We start from the raw sequence: 6,466 nt of genomic DNA, 5'->3' as shown, positions 1-6,466 counted from the left end.
CCACCCTTCCCCCCTCGACACTGGTTGGGGGGAGAAGAGGGAAGAAAGGAGAGAAGGAGAGAGAAAGAGGAGGGAAGAAAGCTGAAAGGGAGGGGAGAGAGGCGAAGGAGCACTCACCACTGCACTAGGTGATGTGGGTAGATCAGAGGGATTTCTATTCTAAGAATAGTTCAAGGAATAGTTGTCCCAGATTTCTGACCATTTGTCCGATTTATTTACTTCTAAAAGGGCCCGTTTTTCATGCGCCGCCAGCTCCAGCAGGTCCTGTATCCAGTACTCACACCTAGGGGGATTGGGAGATTTCCACCCCTTTCTGCTCTTTTCCAGTGGGAGCATTGCTTGCACTGGTGAGCAGGTGGAGTATACTATGAGGTCCACGGGACCAAGGATGCTATTCCCTTGTTAGGGGCTGCCAGCCACTTGAGTTACCAACTCAGAGACCCCTGCTTGGGAATCTTGGGCTGCATGGTTCCTGGTTCCAGGGATCAGGCCCTTCCCAACCCCACTCACTCTGTGTCCAGGCCACACCAGGCCCATTTTGCCCACACAGGACAACCAACACCACCCGACATGCTCAGCACTAAACCAGGAACTTCTGCAGGAGCTGCCTTACCTGTTTCATGGCCATTACTTCTCATAGCCCCTGCATGGCACAAGGGCAGCAAACACTGGCCATTATTCCTCTTAAGCAGGGCAAGGGCAGATTGTGTGTCATGCTTTGATCCTCTGGATTCTCAGCAGTGTGCTGAAAACTACATTCTGCCTGCACCTGAAGCCTACGCATACTAAGACCCGTATGGGCCCACCAATGGCACCAATGGGTTGGAAGGAGTCAAGGCATCCACCAGTATTTGCTGATTTAGATGGTCTGTATTAGCTTTTGCTATCACGGTTGTGTCAATTTTTGCCATCTGTTAGGCATTTTTAGCTTTTGCTTCATTTTAAAAAAAATTATTTTAGCTGGTATTTTTGGTCATCTCAGCACTACTGGACAAGCAAAAGAAGTGATTTGCACATAACATAAGTAGATACATAGGATTGCATATATTGCCCATTCCCACACCATGAGCCCTTTCTCACGATCAGTGAGAAAGGAACATAGGGAGCTGCCGTATACTGAGTCAGACCATTGGTCCATCTCGCTCAGTATTGTCTTCACAGACTGGCAGTGGCTTCTCCAAGATTGCAGGCAGGAATCTCTCTAAGCCCTATCTTGGAGAAGCTGCCAGGGAGGGAACTTGTAACTTTCTGCTCTTCCCAGAGTGGCTTCATCCCTTAAGGGGGATATCTTACCGTGCTCACACGAGGTCTCCCATTCAAATACAACCAGGGTGGACCTTGCTTAGCTAAGAGGACAAGTCATGCTTGGTACCACAAGACCAGCTCTCCTCTCCTCTCTCAAAGGGCTACAGGTCTGGGTGTGGGGATCACGTTCCCAGATGTACAGCTGCCCCCTTGGGCAGTGTGGAGGGTTGGGAGCTGGGGTACATCACTCTGCCCCCAGAACTCCCATTATGCACCACGCGAGTGCGCTGTGCATTATGGGGATGCCAAAAGGCCAAGAAGCCGGAAGTCCTGCAGTCACTGGCAGACAAAACTTACAATGAGGCTAAGGAAGTGCTTACTCCCTTAACCTCATTTTGGAGGCGGCCTTGCCACTCCAGTGCCTCTGGGATCCAAGTGACTCCCGGCAGTTCTCACATGCTGGGGAAACTGGGCTGGGCTTCCTTACCCCTGTTTCCCCTGTGCATGAGAACAGCCTCCATGTTTGGGCAGTTTCCTAATCAGGAGGAGCCAAATGGGTTAAGCAGATTAAATGGTTCTTTTCCTCTCCGGATTAGGCAATGCCAGTGGCAGACATATTGTGAAATGTTACGCATGCCATGGACTGCAGCACTGGTGAAGTTACACAGAGCACTGTTGCAGAAGTGCAAAAATGGCTCAGACAGGATTCCATAACAGTGAAGCCATTTCCATTATATATAACGGCTTTACTGTTAGGGATATGCTCAAGAATGGGCTTTGGAAATTGCGGACGGGGCAGGGAGCAGCAGTCCCCTTTACACGCAGGTAAGCAGGTCCTGACCTAGTCCACTGCTGCCCCACCACTCTTCTGGGCACAGTGCTCGCTCTACCCAAGGCCGCATGGTGGCCATGTGTGTGCCAAAGCTGTGCACAGGCTGCAGGAAACAGCGCCGGAACCACGTGTGGCCTTTGGTAGATGAAGCGCTGTGCCCGGAAAAGCATCGGACTAGGAGCGGAGCACGTAAGGACCTGCTTGCCTGCTTCTTAAGGGAATCACTCCTCACCGTGCCGAACCAGTTTGGCTGCAGGTACCTGAGCCGGTTCGGCGCTTCCCAAAGGAGGCGCCAGTTTGTGTACATCCCTATTCACTGTTCCACAACTCATTTGCACATTTTTCGTGCTTGCACAACCCAACTCCAGTGCAACTGCACAAAGATTACATCCTACTGTGTGTGTCGCATTGTGCCGGAAGTCAGCCAATAAAAACAAAACACATACAATCCACTCAAACTTTGTGGCTTCTTTTTACAGACGTTGTGGGTAGACAGAGTACCAGACCACACAGAGGAAGAAGCATCCCAGTCCAAAAGGTAGCATTTAAATCAGGAGTTAAGCAGCATTCAAAAAAAAAAAAATCTCAAGAATTACGCCCCTTCTGGTTGGAAGCATTACTCAGCAGTAATGCGTCAGTCTGTTTTAATGTTTATTAGTTTAATGTGTGGCAACAATCCTGTGGTTAGTTTTTGATTATTATTTTTTAACTAGGGAAGAGAAATGAATACAAATGCTAAAAATAATCAAATATTACCATTTTGCATTCCACCCCCCCCAGCTGGTATCACCTCCTTGCAAAGTCAAAAGTGCATTAAAAAAAAGTAATATTGTGCTGAGCTCACATATATGCAAACGCCGCTAGATATCTTGTCTCAATAAAGTTTATAGAATGCATTCCCAGAGGTCTGACAACAAAAACAGAATAAATCGCAAGGCTCATAAAAAGATAATGCATGCCAATTTTTTTTTATTTTTCATTTTGCTTACATAAACACAAACAAATGTAGCAAGTGCTGGTGTGTCTATTTGCATCTGTGTGTGTGTGTGTGTGTGTGTGTGTGTGTGTGTGTGTGTGTGTGTGTGTGTTGGTGAAGTAGCCTCCATTCACACCAGCCTGGTACCTTCATCCTACAATTGTGAATAAATTACTTCCAAATAAAGGGAGGAAGAATTTACAGCAGAATGTCAAATACATTTTAAATACACTACACACTTTAAAATGGGATTCAGACTTTGCCTGTCGAGAGTTTTTAAATATCCCCTCCCCTTTTCTCAGTTATTCCAGTCAGCTGCTCATTCTTTGGAATGCTCCATATATCCCAGAAACAGAGAATAAAGGGTGAGAGAGACCTAGATAGAAGCCAGGAGAACATAATTGTATGGAGCAATCGAATGTTTCGGCATAGGCACCATCTACTGTAAAGTACATAGGAAGCTGCGTTACACTGAGTCAGGCTGTTGGTCCATCTAGCTCAGTAACCTCCAAGGTTTCAGGCAGGAGTCTCTCTAACCATGGCTGGAGATGCCAGGGATTGAACCTGGCACCTTCTGCATGCAAAGCAGATGCTCTGCCACTGGGCAATGGCCCCGTCTGCTAAGAGGACCATCTAATGTGGACAAGCTGCTTGGAGCAGTGTGGCCTACCACCTGTCAATTATTGTAAATGTTTTCACAGAAGGTGCAGAGATAACCCTGTTGCAAAACCAAGAGGGGTACAAGGACTCCTGCAGCACTCTAACCACTACACCCCACTGGCTCAACTTGTCCCATTAATTTCGATGAGACTTCTTATGAGTAACCTAGGCCTGGTTCAGATGAAATACAGAATCGCAGGTCCAGTGGAAGCGAGGTTCCACCCCCTCCCACCCCCGCTGTCCAGACTTTAGGCTCTGGAGGGTCTCTGCAGTCAGTGAGACTGCAGAGAGGTGGGGGACCTGGCTGTGGGGGCTTCCTTCTTTCCTGAAGGACAGCCCATGCAGCCAATAGGAGCTGGAGTGAGGGAGGAGTTTCCTCCCTCAACTCCAGTTTGAGGCAAAGGCAAACTGCGCTCCCAGTTTGGACGTACCTCAGGCACTGCTGAAATACAGTTTATAGTGGCATAACTTACTACAAACTGAAGGAGACAAATGGAGTTAGGGGAGGGAAACTGTGGGTCCATTTTTACTTTTAACTCTAGCTCCCCAGATTTGGATGTTTGGCTAGTGAAACCGGAGGTGAATGGACTTCTGGTTCCATATTTCGTCTGAACCTGGCTTTAGTGTGGATGTGAGCCAGTGACTGGAGTGACCTGTCTTATTGTAACACTCACGTCTGTACGTTTTTTATGTATATATGTATGTGCACACATGCACACATTTAAATGTTACAATTATGAGACGGGTTACTCCAGTCACAGGAGGCTAAGTTGTTCTTAACCAGTTTTATTGAAATTAACGGGACAAGTATACTTGTCAAATTAATTTCAATGGGAGTATTCGTGAGTAACTTTGAATGTAAGCCAGTGATAGAGGTAGCCTGTCTCATACCTGTAATATTTAAGTGTGTGCGTATGCACGTACATACAAAACCTGTATGCTGTACCTATGCTGAAAGTTTGTGATACTTATTTTTCAAAAGGGTGGGAAGCCATGGGCTAGGGTGCATGTGCAAAGGGACCTGCAGATCCCTTTAAAAAAAAGCATAAATGGGTCTGCCATGCTGACCCTTGCCGCACCCACTTTTCCTGGTGGCCAGATATGCAATTGTCTCCTGTCCAGCCTTAAGTGTCTGTCGAGTCCTAGCAGGGTCTGCTGCATAGCCGGCTCATTCCTCCACAATCCAAGAGACTTTGCCAGATCTCTAGTTCCTGCCTCATTCACAAACTCCCAGCTTCAGGAGAAACAACAGTTCCACAGAGTTCTTTGGCCTTTGTGATTGTCTCAGCCCAAAGTGGTCTGTGATGTCTAAATACAATGGAACTTCCATCACGGTATTCAAGGGGCGGGGGGACTGTAATCACACACAACAGAACACTGTAATTTTGAGCTCATGCTTTTCTTTCACATTCTTTTCCTCCTTGCATTAGTGATTACATGATACATGGTTCTGAAAACAATGTGTTTCGTTGAGCGGCAGCTCATTCTGCGGAGCCTTTCAATCCAATATCTGTAAGTGGGAAATATTGAGCCTTTCCCTAGCATTGTAATGACTTATTCTGAACCAGGTTATGGGTCTCTTGCCCATCAAAATGAGCACTTACAAGATATCAGGCTCCTAATATTGGCAGTAATGGAAAAACTGCAATGCAAATTAAGGCAATTTCATGTACACAGGAAGCAACCTTATACAGTCAGGCCATTTCTCCATTTAACCCAATGTCATCTATGGTGACAGTTTCACATACAGTATTCATGTACATGTTAAGCTGACAATTCCATGTATGTAGAAAGCTGCTGTATATGGAGTCAAACCATTTTGTCCATGTAACCCAGTATTGTCTACTCTGACTGAGAGCAGGCTTTCAGGCAGGAGTTTCCCCCAGCCCTATCTGGAGGTGCCAGGAATTGAACTGTTGACCTTCTGCATGCAAAGCAGGTGCTCTACCACTGAGCTACAGTCCCACAATATAGAACGCTTCACGGATTTGTGTGACATTCTTGAGCAGGGGCCATGCTCATCTTCTCTATAGTGTTCCAGTTTTATTATATGGGTCATTGACGTGAGTGCACAATGTGCATAGATGTTATTCTAAGGAAAGAATATCCCATATGAGTGTAGGAAAGAATATATATATCATGTATCATGTATGCTAGGAGCTTTCCCTGACATGCTCTGTGCAGGTGGTTCCACAGCTGCACTTTCTTTCTGGAAGAGGTCATGGAGGAGGGAAGTCATGGAAGAGGGAGATTCAGGGCTCTGAGAAATTCCTTGGGGTCCCATACCCCCATGGGCCACCTGCTAATGATGTCCCTACAAGTAGAGTTTGCCAGCTTCACCAGCCCTGAATAAAGCTATTCCTGTAGATGTTTTCCCAATATTTCCCCCACCCCCAACATTTTCCACAATATGAAGCCATTGGAATCTCCAAGTTTCCTTTCCGTGGTCATCTGGAGATTGATACCAGTTCGTGGAGACCCCAGGCCAGTCCTGGAAGCCTGGGGACCCTAGGCTCAAGTTGAAAACAGACATATGTTTCAAAGTGTGGTGGTGGAAGTGCTTTGAATACATATTCCCTGTTCTGAAAACAAATCACTTAGAATGCAGGGAGTGTATGTTCAGTCCAAAAGAGGGTTGTGAAATAAATATTGAGCTGAAACACACACACACACACACACACACACACACACACACACACCCCAATTCCACCATTCTATTTGCATGCAGTGAAATTGTGCAGGTTATTTCAGAA

The 6,466-nt window shown here is 46.5% G+C and overlaps 1 non-coding gene across 1 annotated transcript; it reads right to left on the bottom strand.

Annotated features, from left to right (window-relative positions):
• Positions 1-5,677: 5,677 nt before the first annotated feature.
• Positions 5,678-5,786, bottom strand: LOC128352660 (U6 spliceosomal RNA). Its single transcript, XR_008320559.1, has one exon. It is a non-coding gene; the product is annotated as a U6 spliceosomal RNA (small nuclear RNA).
• Between the last annotated feature and the right edge of the window lie 680 nt (positions 5,787-6,466).

This window comes from Hemicordylus capensis, chromosome 3 (genome assembly GCF_027244095.1).
Source record: "Hemicordylus capensis ecotype Gifberg chromosome 3, rHemCap1.1.pri, whole genome shotgun sequence".
NCBI lineage: Eukaryota > Metazoa > Chordata > Lepidosauria > Squamata > Cordylidae > Hemicordylus > Hemicordylus capensis.
This window is presented reverse-complemented; position numbering and strand designations above follow the sequence as displayed.